At 49.1% G+C, this 18158-nt stretch overlaps 1 pseudogene; it reads right to left on the reverse strand.

Annotated features, from left to right (window-relative positions):
- The window catches only part of LOC136611073 (vomeronasal type-2 receptor 26-like), a 99194-nt pseudogene that overhangs the window by 14171 nt on the left and 66865 nt on the right, over positions 1–18158 (reverse strand).

Genomic DNA, 18158 nt, shown 5'->3' on the forward strand with positions numbered 1-18158 from the left:
GTTTAGGGAATTCGGTATGCCTCCCTGAAGAGGTGCGTTTTTAGAGCACGCCTGAAGTTCTGCGAGTCCTGGATTGCTCGGGTAGCCTTTTGTAGTGCGTTCCAGAGGACCGGTGCTGCTCTGGAGAAGTCTTGGAGGCGGGAATGAGAAGTTCGAATTAAAGGGGCGCTCAATCTGGTTTCGTTAGCAGAGCGGAGAGCCAGGGCTGGTTGATGGATTGAGATGAGGGAGGCGATATAGGGGGGCGCTGCACTGTGGAGGGCTTTGTGGATGAGGGTGGCGAGTTTAAATTGAATTCTGTACTTAACTTAACGGGCAGCCAGTGCTGTGACCACCACAGGGCAGAGGCGTCCGAGTAGCAGCTGGACAGGAAGATGAGCCTGGCTGCCGCATTCAGGATGGATTGGAGAGGGTAGAGTCTGGTGTAGGGGAGGCCGATCAGCAACAAGTTGCAATAGTCGAGCCGGGAGTGTATGAGGGCAAACAGTAAGCGTTTTTAGCGTGTCCACAGTGAGAAAAGAGCGGATTCTTGCGATGTTCTTGAGGTGCAGCTGACATGTTCGGGCCAGAGATTGGATGTAGGGGGTAAAAGAGAGATCAGAATCAAATATGACTCCAAGGCAGCGGGCATGTTGTCTAGGAGTTATGTTGGCGCCACACACTGAGATGGAGATGTCAGGAGGAGGTCGGTTAGTGGAGGGTGGAAATACCAGCAGGTCAGTTTTAGAGAGGTTTAGTTTTAGGTAGAGAGAGGACATGGTGTTAGAGACAGCGGACAGACAGTTAGTGATGTTTTGGAGTAAAGGTGCAGAGATGTCACGGAAGCGGTGTATAGCTGGCTGTCATGAAGCATACAGGTGGTATTGGAGGCCAAATCTCCTGATGGTTTGTCCAATAGGGGCTGTGTAGATAGAGAAAAGAAGGGGGCCAAGGACAGAGCCCTGGGGGACCCCAACAGCAAGGGGGAGAGGAGGGGAGGTAGAGCCAGCAAAGGAGACACTGAAAGAGCGGTCAGATAGGTAGGAAGAGAACCAGGAGAGGGCAGTGTTCTTTAGGCCAATGGAGCGTAGCATACTGAGGAGGAGTTTGTGGTCAACAGTGTCAAAAGAAGGGGGCCGAGGACAGAGCCCTGGGGGACCCCAACAGCAAGGGGGAGAGGAGGGGAGGTAGAGCCAGCAAAGGAGACACTGAAAGAGCGGTCAGATAGGTAGGAAGAGAACCAGGAGAGGGCAGTGTTCTTTAGGCCAATGGAGCGTAGCATACTGAGGAGGAGTTTGTGGTCAACAGTGTCAAATGCTGCGGAGAGGTCGAGGAGGATCAGTAGGGAGTAATCGCCCCTCGATTTGGCTGTCAGTAGGTCATTGGATACCCTTGTAAGGGCAGTTTCTGTCGAGTGTTGAGGTCGAAAGCCAGACTGTAGGGGGTCTACACCCAAGGGTTCTAAGGGAACTAAGTGACATGATAGCTAGACCGCTATTTCTTATGTTTAGGAACACTATTGAGACCCGGGTTATACCACTGGATTGGAATATTGTCAATGAGATTCCGATATACAAAAAGGGGTCAAGAAAAGAGCCCGGTAAGTACAGGCTGGTAAGTCACACTTAAAGAATTGGAAAAATATTTGAGGGTTTTCTGAGAGACGCCATCCTGGAATACCTTGAGGAAAAAAAGGTGCAACTCCTCATCAGCATGGTTCATGAGGGGTTGGTCATGTCAGACCAATTTGATCAGCTTCTACAATGAAGTAAGTTCTAGGCTGGACCTGGGAGAGTCTATTGATCTTGTATATCTGGATTTTTCTAAAGAATTTGGCACCGTGTCGCATAATAGGTTAATATATAAAATGAGGTCTGGGTAAATAACTGGCTCAGAGCTAGAAATCAGAGGGTGGTATTAAATGATTTGTACTCTGATTGGGCCACCGTCGCTAGTGGGGTGCCACAGGGTTCAGTATTGGGCTCCATTCTGTTCAATATATTTATCAATGACCTGATAGAGTTAATGCACAGTAAACTATCGATATTTGCAAATGATATGAAATTATACAAGATAATTAATATAACAGAGGACAATGTATGACTGCAAATGGACCTAGAGAAGCTAGGGGCTTGGGTAGAAAAAATGGCAAATGAAGTTCAATATTGATAGGTGTAAGGTTATGCACATGGGCAGGAGAAAGGGATATCACCAATATACACTAAATGGGGTACATCTAGGGAAAAGTGAAATGGAAAAGGACCTTGGGGTACTAATCGACTGTAGACTTACCTAGAGCAATCAATGCCAGTCAGCTGCTGCAAAAGCAATTAATGTCTAGGGGTGCAGTAAAAGAGGTATAGGGATGAGGGAGGAGAACCTTATTCTCCCACTATATAAGGCACTTGATAGGCCCCACATGGAATACTGTGTATAGTTCTGGACATCGGTGCTCAGGAAATATGTTGCAGTGCTTGAGGGGGTTTAAAGAAGGACAAAAAAAACAAAAAAAAAACAAAATGAGAGGACTAGAATACCCAGAGAGGGTATCAAAATTAGGATTATTAACCCTGGAAAAAAGATGGTTCAGGGGCAACCAAATAACTATGCATAAATACTAGAGATGAGCGAGCACCAAAATGCTCAGGAGCTCGTTGCTCGAGTCGAACTTTCTGCGATGCTCGAGGGTTCGTTTCGAGTAACGAACCCCATTGAAGTCAATGGGCGACTCGAGCATTTTTGTATATCGCCGATGCTCGCTAAGGTTTTCATTTGTGCAAATCTTCAAAACCTACGAAAGTGATGGAAATGACACAGATACGGATAGGGCAGACGAGGGGCAACATGCTGGGCTGCATCTCAGGTTCCCAGGTCCCACTATTAAGCCACAATAGCGGCAAGAGTGAGGCCCCCCGACCCCCCCTAACAATTTTTACTTCGGACAAACCCTCATTAGCAAGGCACACCTTAGCTAAGCTCCACACTACCTCCAACCAAACACAAGCACTGCCTGCAGGACACACCGCTGCCTCTTCTCCTGGGTTACATGCTGCCCGACCCCCCTGCTCGACCCTGCGTCCTCAGCGCACACAAAAGTGTCCCTGCGCAGCCTTCAGCTGCCCTCATCCCTCACGCTGGCTGCATAGCCACACCACCCTCATGTATATTTATAAGTGCATCTGCCATGAGGAGGAACTGGAGGCAAACACTGCAGTGGGTTGGCAGGGCCAGGTAGCGGCCCTCTTTAAAATGGGGGGGGGGGGGGGGCGATAGCCCACAAAGCTGTAGAGAATCAATGAGACATTGACGTTCGATCTTCATTCCAATCCCGTGCCACCTCCGTCAGGAGCTGCAAACGGGGGCATGAGTTACATAGCTATGGGAAATCCATGTGCCCACACAGTATTCATTCTGTTTAGGTGTCGCATAGCTCAATTGACACCGCAAGGGGAAAGCCATCTGCACTCTGCCCCCTACCCAAGTCACTCAGTGTCTTTGTGCCAGACAGGTCAAACACCGCGATGGGAACTAAGTGTGCACCAACAGCATAGGTGGGTCCTAGGAAACCCAAGACATGAACAAAAAATAAATTTGAGCGGCCAAACATGGCAGACTTGCACCCCGCCGACGACATAGGCCTTGGCCCACAGCTTCAGCAATCGTAGGCATGAAGCGGACTTCGATGCTAGTTCATCTACGACGGCCTCATTAAATCAGTTAGCTTTCCTTTCACCGCTCCAATGACTGGATTAGCCAGGAAAAAGTTTCACAGCCCCAACCTGGCGCAATTGCAGTTACCCCGGGACATAGGCCTCAGCCAACAGCTTCAGCAATCGTAGGCAGGAAGCGGACTTTCACTGCACCCAGGACATAGGCCTCTGCACAAACCCTCAGCAATCGCGGGCCTACAGCGGACTACAATGCTAGCGTAGCTGTGAACGTCTCATTAGAGCTGTATCACTCCTCTTGTTTGTCCCAATGCAGTGCCCCGGATAGCTGTGGTAACATGAAAGAAAATGCATGTTGGCTTCGGGCCACACTCCATGCCCTAGTCAGTCTGTTTTTTTTGTTTTTTTTTTAAGTGCCAGGCAGGTACAACTTCACTATGGGAAGTCTGTGTGCACCCACAGCATGGGTGGCTCCCTGGAACCCACCGACGGTACATAAATAAATCCCATTGCAGTGCCCCCCATAGCTGAGCTAACGTCAGATAAAATACAGGTTGGCTTCGGACCACACTGCATGCCCGAGTCAGACTGGGTTTTTTAATAGTCACAGGCAGGTACAACGCCACTCTGGGAAGTCTGTGTGGACCCACAGAATGGGTGGGTCCCAGGAAGACACCAATGGTACATTAATAAATCCCATTGCAGTGCCCCGAATAGCTGTGGTAACGTGAGAGAAAATGCATGTTGGCTTCGGCCCACACTCCATGCCCTAGTCAGTCTGGTTTTTTTTTAAAGTGCCAGGCAGGTACAACTCCGCTATGGGTAGTCTGTGTGCACCCACAGCATGGGTGGGTCCCAGGAAGCCACCGACGGTACAATAATAAATCCCATTGCAGTGCCCCCGATAGCTGAGCTAACGTGTAATCGAATACAGGTTGGCTTCGGCCCACACTGCATGCCCCGAGTCAGACTGGGTTGTTTTGAGGGGCCAGATACGTAGAACACTGCGATGGGAAAACTTAATGCACCCATACTATGCACAGACTCCTGTAATATTCCTGTAGCAAAGGTATAAGCTGAACCCAGTAACAGTTATGTGGCAGAAGTCTAGGGAGACCCCAGTAACATTTCTGTAGTTACAGTAAAAATACTGATGCTTGATAAAGACCAGTAATGGTCGAAACGTCGCTGCCTGTACCGTTTGCTTTTATGGATTTGGAATAAAAGAGCATTTTTTTACATCATCTCCTTGTCTGCTGCGGATCTCCTTCACCTATCTGTAGTTACAGTATAGACAGAGCCCAGTAACATTTCAGTAGCAGCAGTATAGGCAGAACCCAGTATTAGTAACATTTCAGTGGTAACAATATAGACAGACCCCAGTAACATTTCAGTTGCAGCACTATAGGCAGAGCCCAGTAACATTTCAGTAGCAGCAGTATAGGCTGAGCCCAGTATTAGTAACATTTCAGTGGTAACAGTATAGACAGACCCCAGTAACATTTCCGTTGCAGCAGTCTAGGCAGAGCCCAGTATTAGGTGCATTTCAGTAGTAATAGTATAAACAGACCCCAGTAACATTTTAGTTGCAGAAGTATACGCAGACCTTAGAAACATTTATGTAGCAGCAGTATTGGCAGACCCCTGTAACATTTCTGCAGCTGAAATATAGGCAGCCCCCTGTAATGTTAATGCAGTTACGCTCCTCTCCTTTGGCCCAAACAAGTTTCTCTGATAACTGTGGTAACACGAGAGAAAATACATGATGCGCATTGCTGATCCTTTGACCCCAAGCGGGAGGAGGAGGCGGCATTACAAGGCCAAGACACCATGACCAGGACCCGCTATAGTCTGTGTGGGAACCACGTTACCAGGCCCAGGGTCAGGCTCGGTTCCACGCCTCCACCTTGCATTTTGCCTCCATTGGCAAAATCAAAGCTTCAGATACGAATAATAGCCAATGGACAAAGGTAAAGCCACAGAAGAAAAGTGGAAGCGTCAACAGCTATGTGGAAAAGCTAGTATTTTCTGAGACACGAGGGGCATTTGATAGCAATGAAAAGGATATTCTAGGTACTAAAAGTCTGAACTCCTCCTCATCTCAATCAGAAATATGGAAAGGCTTCATTCATATGTTTTCTGTTGACCATTTCAAAGTATTAGCAATGAAGTTTCTGGCTATACCATTCATCTTTGTCAGGAATTACCAAAGATGATCACAAGTAAAGGCTTCCTCAATCAGTCCAAAATCAGTCCGGGAGTATGTGGATCTAGGCTGGCCTGCTTCCACCAAGGATATGTGCCTGCTGCTACTCTGTCCCCAGCCCTGCAGGGATGCTGTGTTCTATAGTCGGCTCTATTCCTACCTCAGCTGTACACTAAAATATGTAATTATTATCAGTACCAACAAGATGCAAGCCACTATTGCTCTACAGGTCGGCTGAATGCTTCAGCTAGGAATAATCGAATACGACCCCGGTTGTATTTAATTGGTTTTCGGAACTGTGGCCAGGATTAAGAGGGACGGGAAGGGGCAGGGGCTTTCCTATTGTGCCAGTTTAGGTGAAATTCTTGGACCGGTGCAAGACGGACCACAGCGAAAGCATTTGCCAAGGATGTTTTCATTGTTGTAGGAGGAGGGGGATGGTTTACAGGTGGCATAGACCGCCGCAGATACCAGAAACGAGGAAGGACCCGCAATTCTGGGTGTGTTTAGGACGCGCACAGTTCCAGGCTCTGACTCGGTCCCAGCCTCCACCAAATTCACCCAATGTTCCATCAGGGAGATATAGTGGCCCTGCCCGGCAGTACTTGTCCACGTGTCTGTGGTTAAGTGGACCTTCCCAGTAACTGCGTTGGTGAGGGCACGATTGATGTTGCGGGAGATGTGCTGCTGTAGGGCTGGGACGGCACACCGGGAAAAATAGTAGCGACTGGGAACCGAACAGCGCTGGGCCGCTGCCATCATGTTTTTTGGAAAACCTCTGTTTCCACAAGCCTGTACAGCAGAATCTCCAGGCTGATCAATTTGGCAATGTGCACGTTTAATGCTTGAGCGTGCGGGTGAGTGGCGGCGTATTTGCGCTTGCCCTCCAACGCTTGCGCTAGCGACAGCTGGACGCTGCGCTGAGAGACATTGCTGGATGGGGCCGAGGACAGCGGAGTCTACCTGCTCATCAGAATAGCCTTGATGGGTGATATTATTACTAAGGTTGTAACTCGGGAACTAGAGAGTCGCCATAACATACAGTAGGTATAATTCAATATCTGCAAGACTGCTATAGGTCAGTCTTGTGGAGGATAAATCAGTAGTCATTAAACTCTCTGATAAAGGTGGAACTATTGTTATAATGGATAATGTTGAGTACAAAATCATGTTAGACTGATTGTCCTTGTAGATCCCTGAATGCACAATCAGTTCTTAGATCAACAACTAACTGGAGAGAACTGCTAGGACACCCACATATTTAAGTACTTGGCCGGAAGTCCCCAGCCTCATTACCCGGCCCCCGGGAACTTTCCAAAGGTTGGGCATCGGTCACGACAAACTCCTCAGGTGGGAGAGGAACCATTTTTTCTTATTCAAGGCAGGGGCCCGAGAACAGTTCCTGGGAGTCTGTATGCTCATCAGAATGTGCCATTTTCATGGAATGAGGAGGCTGGGAGGAAGGAGGAGCAGCAGCGAGAGGAATCAGAGTTACAGCAGTGGACGGCGTAGAGGACTGGGTGGTCGATAGATTGCTGGATGCATTTTCTGCTATCCACGACAGGACCTGCTCACACACCTCATTTTGTAATAAAGGTCCATGACGTGAACCCAAAAATTGTGATATGAAGCTGGGGACCCCAGAAACTTGCCTCTCTCCTAATCCTGCAGCAGCCGGCTGCGATCCACCTGGACCAGGAACTCGACCTGTGCCCACACCCTCACTTGGACCTCCGCATCCTCGCCCGTGTCCACGGCCACGTCCTCTAGCCCTACCCCTCAGCATGGTGGATTACGAATAGAGCAGACACTGAGCGGTGTAACAAATTTTGTGATTTATTGGCGCGCAGTTGGTGGCTGACAGCGGTTATGTAACGCAAACTGCAGCCAGAAATAAATTATACGGAAGGCTGCAAGCAGGCCTAGCTGTGCAATAGTGATGCACCTCAACTCCCTGCAGCCACGCAGTTAAATGCACACGGTCACAGGTAGCCCTAAGAAGGAGGTTTTTTTAAAATTGTTTTTGAAATGCAATGCAGGCTATATAGCGTGTATCTGACTTTCCCTCTATCAGGGACTGTCGCCGTACGCTATGCATGCAGTTGACGGCACACACAGAGCGGTGTAAAAAAATTTTGATTTATTGCCGTGCAGTTGTAGGCAGACAGCGCTTATGTTACGCAAGCTACAGCTAGAAATAAAATATACGGAAGGCTGCAAGCAGGCCTAGCTGTGCAATAGTGATGCACCTCAACTCCCAGCAGCCACGGAGTTAAATGCACACGGTCACAGGTAGCCCTAAGAAGGAGTATTTTTTGTTTGTTTTTTAAATGCAATGCAGGCTATATAGCGTGTATCTGACTTTCCCTCTATCGGGGGCTGTCGCCGTACGCTGTGCGTGCAGTTGACGGCCCACATAGAGCGGTGTAAAAAATTTCTGATTTATTGGCATGCAGTTGGAGGCAGACAGAGCTTATGTTACGCAAACTGCAGCCAGAAATAAATTATATGGAAGGCTGCAAGCAGGCCTAGCTGTGCAATAGTAAGGTACTACAACTCCCAGCAGCCACGGAGTTAAATGCACACGGTCACAGGTAGCCCTAAGAAGGACCGTTGGGGTTCTTGTAGACTGGATTTCGCACTGCCACTGTCCCTGCCTCACCAGCACTCTCCCTATACTATGTAGTATAGACTGCAGCCTGAGAATGCTATAGCCTGCATGCCCGATATAAAAAAACAAAATGTGCAAACTGCTACCAGCAGCCACAACAGTAATGCACTAGGTCAGATGTGGCCATAAGAAGGACTGTTGGGGTTCTTGCAGACAGGATTCTACACTACCACTGTCCCTGCCTCACCACCACTCTCCCTATACTATGTAGTACAAACTGCAGCCTGAGAACGCTATAGCCTGCACAGCCCGATATGAAAAAAAAATTGTGCAAAACTGCTCCCAGCTGCCACAACAGTAATGCACACGGTCAGAAGACGCTAACACTATGCCTGAATGAGCAACAGAACCTTCCTTAATCTCTGCCAGCGTTTGTCTGAGGTGAGCCACAGGCGGGACCGCTTTAAGTACTCGGTGGTCACTTGATCTCACCAGCCACTCACTGCAGGGGGGTGGAATAGGGCTGGAACGTCACAGGAGGAAGTTGTAATGCCTTCCCTGCATGTCTATTGGCCAGGAAATGGCGCAAAACTTTCAGGGAAGGAAATGGAATTGACTCGTGTACCGCGTGGTGCTCGTCTCGAGTAACGAGCATCTTGAGTACCCTAATACTCGAGCGAGCATCAAGCTCAGACGAGTGCGCTCGCTCATCTCTAGTAGTAATCAATTGATAAAATGGTCCCAAGAAATAATAAAAACCATACTGTGCATTATATATATATATTATATACTATGTAAAAAGAAGACCTGGCCGCCAAAAGACATGATGGCTGACACTGTCAAAGCTGATACTGGCATGGATATCACACAACTGAAAAAAGCAGTGCAAAAGCAAAAAATATGGAGGGAGTTCGCCTTATGCATCGCCGAGAATCGGGAACAACTAAATGGCTAACAATAAGAAGAATAATAAGTGCAAAATAGCGCCATTAAACATATAACTCATTCCACAAAACCCAAGCACTAATATGGTTTCTGCAATGAAAACATTAAAAAGTTCTGGCTTTAGAAATGTAGAGTTGAAAAAATTAGAATAAATTGCTGCATTCTTAGGGAATATACAGAGCTTGGTTAACAAGCACTAGGGAGCAGCTATCATACCAGGTTACATGAGAGGAGTAAGTGGATAAAATCTGATGGAAACTTTATTGTAGCAACCCTCCTGAGAAATCAGTCCAGGGACTGCAGGGGGAGTTATAGTACCTGGTGCCGTCCTTCTTCAAACTTGTTGGCCGATCTGCTTCTTCCTATCAACGTTTATTACCAAGAAATCAAAATAAAAGTAGATGAAGATAAATGTCTGCAGCTCTATTCCACTCACCGGTCTGGTTGGAGATCTCACCCTCAGGACAGGGAATGCAGTAGTAGCAGCATCGCTGTTGTCCTTCCATTGGGACTTTCCTGTATCCAGGGAGACAACTCTCACTACAAGCTGAGCGTGGGATCTGCAAAAAAATGTTTGAATCCTTTGTCCACAAAGAGGAATGATAAAGTGTCTGATGCTACAATTTGCTTGTTATCACCTCTGAAACCACCAGGGCTAGATTGCCCATCTGGCAGTTATGGCAAATACCACATGGGCCCGTGTTTCCTGCTCTGTAAGTATAACTGAGAGTGAAGGATCTGAACTGATTTCACCACCATGTGACCAAAGCATGAAGTTCAGCACTATGGAAGATAAGTGGGGGTGGAGGAGCTGTGATGTCATCATCATGTGACCAGGGCATGAGGATGGAGCTCATCATAGAATGATAGAGTTGGAAGGGACCTCCAGGGTCATCGGGTCCAACTCCCTGCAGGATTCACTAAATAATCCCAGACAGATGTCTGTCTAGCCATTGTTAAAAGACTTCCATTGAAGAAGAACTCACGACATCTTATGGCAATCTGTTCCACTCATTGATCACCCGCACTGTCAGAAAGTGTTTTGTAATATCGAATCTGTGTCTCCTCCCTTTCAGCTTCATCCCATTGCTTCTAGTCTTTCCTTGTGCAGATGAGAATAGGGCTGATCCCTCTGCACTGTGACAGCCCTTCAGATATTTGTAGACCACTATTAAGTCTCCTCTTAGCCCTCTCTTCTGCAAGCTAAACATTCCCAGATCCTTTAACCGTTCCTTATTAGACATGATTTGCAGAACGCTCACCATCCTGGTAACTCTTGTCTGAAGTTGCTCTAGTTTGTTGATGTCTTTTTTTTATATTGAGGTGCCCAGAACTGGACACAGTATTCCAGATGAGGTCTGACTAAGGAGGAGTAGAGGGGATAATTATCTTACGTGATCTAGACTCTATGTTTCTCGTAATACATCCCAGAATTGTGTTTGCCTTTTTACCCATTCTGCCTAATCAGTGCTTGGAGCTGATCACAATTTAGGGACTTTTGTTTGCCCACACGCTTTTTGAGGATTGACCACATGTTCTCAATGGGATTGAGATCTGGGGATTTTCTGTCTATGGACCCAAAATGTAATTGTTTTTGTTACCGAGCCACATAAGTTCACCTGTTATATCAAACATCAAACATAGCCACTGCAGTGGGAACAGAGCTGTCTACTTTCTGCAGAAATAAGCTCAGTACGTGAACACACTGGGCCAGCTGTATGGGGTGAGGGGGGGGGGGGGATGATGACCACCATTATTATGTTTCTGTCAGGGAACTGAGGTCCAGGTACTGGAAGTCCCTGAAACTCCCGCAACTCATGTGTATACCTACTTGCCACCCTGGGATAAGCCCCAGAGCGACTTCTGGGCAACGGTAGAGAAGCGGGGCAAGAGGTTAGACTACAAACTGACACTGAGACCAGCAAACACAGAGGCAAGTCAGGCAGTACGGGTTGGCAACAGGAAGGTACGCGGTACAAGGGGTCAGGCGAAGGCGAAGTCAGGGTCAAGCAAATAGTCAAACAGGGAGACAGGCAATCCAAAGATCGTGAGTGCAGCAGAAGACCTAACTAACACTGGCAATGCTGGAAGGAACAGAGGTATTTAAATGCTGTCAGAGCTCCCACCCCAGCACCTGATTGGGGCGGGGAGCCTGACAGCAGCAAAGTTCAATCAACGAGGCTCTGGGGAACCCACCCCCAGCCTTGCTGGACAGACAAATACCAAGGACGCATACCTGATCATCATGGTGATGGGGATGCGGCACGGGGCGGCACCTGCCGTGTCCTAGGAACCCAGCGGCAAGCAGGATTACAGCTGTCAGGGGAGGTTACGAGAACAGGGGCTTCACTGCACTACACAACTGCAGCCCGTGTGATAGGGCTGGCGGTGTGGGCATGCAGGCCCCGCAAGCCTCTGGTCCTGACAGTCCCCTCCCTTCTGTGGGGGGACACCAGACCCCCATGGCCCTGAGTGGGCTTGAGGGGGAAGGCCCTGTGGAACAGTCAAGCCAAACAAGGCACATGCACGTCCCCTGCGGGAATCCACATTTGGTCCTCTGGGGAAAAAAAACCTCCAGTGCACCAAGTACTGTAATGTATCTCTAACCCGATGGACATCAATCAGTCTTTCCACCTCGTACTCCAGTTCCCCCTTGTACCAGTGTAGGAGAGGGCGGGTTCCGGGTGGGCAGAACTGGGGTCACATAGTTCTTAAGCAAACCCTTGTGAAAGACATCATGAACCTTCTATGATTGAGGAAGGGACAATTTATAAGCCCCCTGTTTAAACACTTGTGAGATGGTGAATGGACCAATGAATCAAGGGGCAGGTTTTAAAGATGGAACCTTAAGCTTTAAGTTCTTCATAGACAGTAAGACCTGTTTCCCAACCACAAAAGGTGCAGAAATACTGCATCTTTTGTTTGACTGCCTAAGCAGTCTCTCCTGGGAACCTTGAAGGTTCTTATGAACCTGAGCAAAAACCGTACACAGTTCCTCCATAGATATATCAGCTGATGGAGTGGCCGATACAGAGTGGAAAATGTAAATCGGGGATGGAAACCATAATTAAAGAAAAATGGCGAGACTTGGGAAGACTAATTAACATGGTTATTTTTTTAACAAATCTTTATTTGTAACTGGGGAAAGGGAAAGTGGGAGAAAATGGTTACATTATTTCACTGTAACAATTATGGCATAAAAAGTGTCAATTAATAAAACAGTAAGAAATAAGAGCTTTTGCCAGCTTCAGTACATTTTCTATAGAACTTCCAATTATAACATAATAGTTAGTATCTTCTTCCAGCTGAGCATATTATCAAATTTACAATCCGTTCGGAAGAATGGAAATTATAAAACAGAGTATATTTATCAAAAATTATCAACAATAGTTTATCAACAACTATGTGCATAGTGTGGTTGCTACCGTTGCGTCTGGAGTTACTGTAACCCGCATGGGAGGCTAAACCTCGCACACAGATATTAAAAGGCAAAAGTTCTCTGGTCCAAGTAAGAGACCCTGGCAAGCCGAGTGTCCCCCCCCCCCCCCCCTGAGTAGGTGTCATGCTTAGTATTAAATTCCAGGTCCATCACCCTTGAATCTCAGGTAGGCCTTGTATTCTGCAGGATGGGCTATCTCTGCGCTACCTCTGCTATTACCCTCAGACTAAGGAGGTGTGTTCCTCTGAGAGCCAGTCGGGAGGAATCTATTCTTCCGGTAAGACAGCCAGGGTGACCAGACCTGTAGGTATTTGGCATGCTGTCTGCTCTCCCAAGCGGCTAATTCCTCCATCCTGCTGATTTTATCAAGCCTCTCCATCCATTCCCCTATAGTGGAAGGTTCCTGATCCCTCCAGTGTGCTGGGATAGTTAGTTTTGCTGCCACTATCATCTGAGTAAAAAGATCGTGACTAGAGATGAGCGAACGTACTCGGCCGAGCTTGATGCTCGGGCGAATATTAGCGTGTTCGGGATGCTCGTTACTCGTAACGAATACCACGCGATGTTCGGGTTACTTTCACTTTCATCTCTGAGACGTTAGCGCGCTTTTCTGGCCAATTGAAAGACAGGGAAGGCATTACAACTTCCTCCTGTGTTGTTCCAGCCCTATACCACCCCCCTGCTGTGAGTGGCTGGGGAGATCAGATGTCACCCGAGTATAAAAAGCGGCCCCTCCCGCAGCTCGCCTCAGATGCCTTGTGAGTTAGCTGAGGGAAAGTCCAGTTGTGTTGGAGATGCTGTAGGGAGAGTGTTTGTAGTGAGTGTAGGCTTCAAGAACCCCAACGGTCCTTCTTAGGGCCACATCTACCCGTGTGCAGGCTGCTGTTAGCAGTGTATATATATTTTTTTTTTCAAAATCGGCTGTGCAGAGCATTGCACCCTGTATTAGGGACAGAAGTGGTGGTTAGGCAGGGAGAGTGTTAGGAGTGAGTGTAGGCTTCAAGAACCCCAACGGTCCTTTCTAGGGCCACATTTAACCGTGTGGAGTACTGTGCAGGCTGCTGTTAGCTGTGTTGCATTTTTTTTTTCTCAAAATCGGCTGTGCAGAGCATTGCACCCTGCATTAATACTACAGGGACAGAATTGATTAGGCAGGGCCAGAAGACATATATTATTCATTGAATAGATGCAGTGGGCCTTTCCTTTTAAAAAAAAGGGAAAAAAGTATATTTGGCCTGCCTCTGACAGTCCTCGGGGCTCTGGGTACGTGTGTGCTGCGTGGAGAACGTAAAAAAATCAGACGCAACCAGCTACGTTTTACAGCAGGCTTGCGCCACTTTCTTTCCTGCCTGTGAAATTCCTTGCTCAGCTGTAGTTAATAACTCTGCAACACTAAAGTTCTGTGACACATTTGCAGGGGCACAACACAGTTATTAAACTTATTATTCATTGAATAGACGCAGTGGGCCTTTCCTTTTAAAAAAAGGGAAAAAAGTATATTTGGCCTGCAGGCTTGCGCCAATTTATTTCCTGCCTGGGAAATCAAATCACTGGTAATACAGCATGCTGAGGGGTAGGGGTAGGCCTAGAGGACGTGGACGCGGCCGCGGACGCGGAGGGCCAAGTGAGGGTGTGGGCACAGGCCGAACTCCTGATCCAGGTGTATCGCAGCCAACTGCTGCGCGATTAGGAGAGAGGCACGTTTCTGGCGTCCCCACATTCATCGCCCAATTAATGGGTCCACGCGGGAGACCTTTATTAGAAAATGAGCAGTGTGAGCAGGTCCTGTCGTGGATGGCAGAAAGTGCTTCGAGCAACCTATCGTCCAGCCACAGTTCTGCGCCGTCCACTGCTGCAAATCCGAATCCTCTGTCTGCTGCTCCTCCTTCCTCCCAGCCTCCTCACTCCACTACAATGACACATGCTCAGGAGCGGGAAGACTCCCAGGAACTGTTCTCGGGCCCCTGCTCAGATTTGGCAGCAGTGGTTCCTCTCCCACCAGAGGAGTTTATCGTCACTGATGCCCAACCATTGGAAAGTTCCCGGGGTCCGGGGGATGAGGCTGGGGACTTCCGGCAACTGTCTCAAGACCTTTCAGTGGGTGAGGAGGACGATGACGATGAGACACAGTTGTCTATCGGTGAGGTAGTAGTAAGGGCAGTAAGTCCGAGGGAGGAGCGCACAGAGGATTCGGAGGAAGAGCAGCAGGATGATGAGGTGACTGACCCCACCTGGTTTGCAACGCCTACTCAGGACAGGTCTTCAGAGGGGGAGGCAAGGGCAGCAGCAGGGAAGGTTGCAAGAGGCAGTGCGGTGGCCAGGGGTAGAGGCAGGGCCAGACCGAATAATCCACCAACTGTTTTCCGTATAGGGTTGTGGAAACGGAGTCATTCAAAAGTATGATGGCGGCGGCGGCCCCGCGCTACTCAGTTCCCAGTCGCCACTACTTTTCCCGATGTGCCGTCCCAGCCCTGCATGACCACGTCTCCCGCAACATTGTACGCGCCCTCACCAACGCGGTTACTGCCAAGGTCCACTTAACAACGGACACGTGGACAAGCACAGGCGGGCAGGGCCACTACATTTCCCTGACGGCACATTGGGTGAATTTAGTGGAGGCTGGGACAGAGTCAGAGCCTGGGACCGCTCACGTCCTACCCACCCCCAGAATTGCGGGCCCCAGCTCGGTGGTGGTATCTGCGGCGGTGTATGCTTCCTCCACTAAACCACCCTCCTCCTCCTCCAACGCAACCTCTGTCTCGCAATCAAGATGTGTCAGCAGCAGCAGCGCGTCACCAGCAGTCGGTGTCGCGCGTCATGGCAGCACAGCGGTGGGCAAGCGTCAGCAGGCCGTGCTGAAACTACTCAGCTTAGGAGATAAGAGGCACACGGCCCACGAACTGCTGCAGGGTCTGACAGAGCCGACCGACCGCTGGCTTGCGCCGCTGAGCCTCCAACCGGGCATGGTCGTGTGTGACAACGGCCGTAACCTGGTGGCGTCTCTGCAGCTCGGCAGCCTCACGCACGTGCCATGCCTGCCCCACGTCTTTATTTGGCGGTTCAGCGCTTTCTGAAAAGCTACCCACGCTTGTCAGACCTGCTCGTAAAGGTGCGCCGGCTCTGCGCACATTTCCGCAAGTCCCACATGGACGCTGCCACCCTGCGGACCCTGCAACATCGGTTTAATCTGCCAGTGCACCGACTGCTGTGCGACGTGCCCACACGGTGGAACTCTACGCTCCACATGTTGGCCAGGCTCTATGAGCAGCGTAGAGCTATAGTGGAATACCAACTCCAACATGGACGGCGCAGTGGGAGTCAGCCTCCTCAATTATTTTCAGAAGAGTGGGCCTGGTTGGCAGACATCTGCCAGGTCCTTCGAAACTTTGAGCAGTCTACCCAGGTGGTGAGCGGCGATGCTGCAATCATTAGCGTCACCATTCCTCTGCTATGCATCTTGAGAAGTTCCCTGCAAAGCATAAAGGCAGCCGCTTTGCGCTCGGAAACAGAGCCGGGGGAAGACAGTATGTCGCTGGATAGTCAGAGCACCCTCCTGTCTATATCTCAGTGCGTTCAGAAGGAGGAGGAGGAGCATGAGGAGGATGAGTTGGAGGGGGAAGAGACAGCTTGGCCCACTGCTGACGGTACCCATGCTGCTTGCCTGTCATCATTTCAGCGTGTATGGCCTGAGGAGGAGGAGGAGGAGGAGGAGGATCCTGAAAGTGATCTTCCTAGTGAAGACAGCCATGTGTTGCGTACAGGTACCCTGGCACACATGGCTGACTTCATGTTAGGATGCCTTTCTCGTGACCCTCGCGTTACACGCATTCTGGCCACTACGGATTACTGGGTGTACACACTGCTCGACCCACGCTATAAGGAGAACCTTCCCACTCTCATTCCCGAAGAGGAAAGGGGTTCGAGAGTGTTGCTATACCACAGGAGCCTTGCAGACAAGCTGATGGTAAAATTCCCACCCGACAGCGCTAGTGGCAGAAGGCGCAGTTCCGAGGGCCAGGTAGCAGGGGAGGTGCGGAGATCGAGCAGCATGTACAGCACAGGCAGTGCAACAGTCTTTAAGGGCCTGGACAGCTTTATGGCTCCCCAGCAAGACTGTGTCACCGCTCCCCAGTCAAGGCTGAGTCGGCGGGAGCACTGTAAAAGGATGGTGAGGGAGTACGTAGCCGATCGCACGACCATCCTCGGTGACGCCTCTGCCCTCTACAACTACTGGGTGTCGAAGCTGGACACGTGGCCTGAACTCGCGTTGTATGCCCTGGAGGTGCTTGCTTGTCCTGCGGCTAGCGTCTTGTCGGAGAGGGTGTTTAGTGCGGCTGGGGGAATCATCACAGATAAGCGTACCCGCATGTCAACCGACAGTGCCGACAGGCTAACACTCATCAAGATGAACAAAGCCTGGATTTCCCCAGACTTCTCTTCTCCACCAGCGGACAGCAGCGATACCTAAGCAATACGTAGGCTGCACCCGCGGATGGAAGCATCGTTCTCTCTCACCATCCAAAACGGGGACATTTCTGCTTCATCAATCTGTGTATAATATTCCTCCTCCTCCTCCTGAAACCTCACGTAATCACGCTGAACGGGCAATTTTTCTTAGGGCCACAAGGCTCACTCATATAATTTTTCTAAAACTTTTTTATACGTTTCAATGCTCTTAAAAGCGTTGGAACTTTAACTTGAAACAATTTTTCGTTAAACTGGGCTGCCTCCAGGCCTAGTTACCACTTAAGCCACATTAACCAAAGCGATTAATGGGTTTCACCTGCCATCTTGGTTGGGCATGGCCAATTTTTACTGAGGTACATTAGTACTGTTGGTACACCAATTTTTTCGGCACTCACCTACAGTGTAATCATAGCAATTTCTATGTTCTTCGCCTGCACTCATGGTACAGAAAGGTGTGTGGGGTTGGCCTACACTTTAGCTACATAAATGTAACTTGGGCCTTGTCTATACTGCAGCTACTGAAATGGAACGAAGACTGCGCTCCCACTATACTGCTGCTTCGGAATTGTTACTGGGGCCTGTCTTGAGTGCTACTATTACTGAAATGGAACGAAGACTGCGCTCCCACTATACTGCTGCTTCGGAATTGTTACTGGGGCCTGTCTTGAGTGCTACTATTACTGAAATGGAACGAAGACTGCGCTCCCACTATACTGCTGCTTCGGAATTGTTACTGGGGCCTGTCTTGAGTGCTACTATTACTGAAATGGAACGAAGACTGCGCTCCCACTATACTGCTGCTTCGGAATTGTTACTGGGGCCTGTCTTGAGTGCTACTATTAC

This window comes from Eleutherodactylus coqui, chromosome 1 (genome assembly GCF_035609145.1).
Source record: "Eleutherodactylus coqui strain aEleCoq1 chromosome 1, aEleCoq1.hap1, whole genome shotgun sequence".
NCBI lineage: Eukaryota > Metazoa > Chordata > Amphibia > Anura > Eleutherodactylidae > Eleutherodactylus > Eleutherodactylus coqui.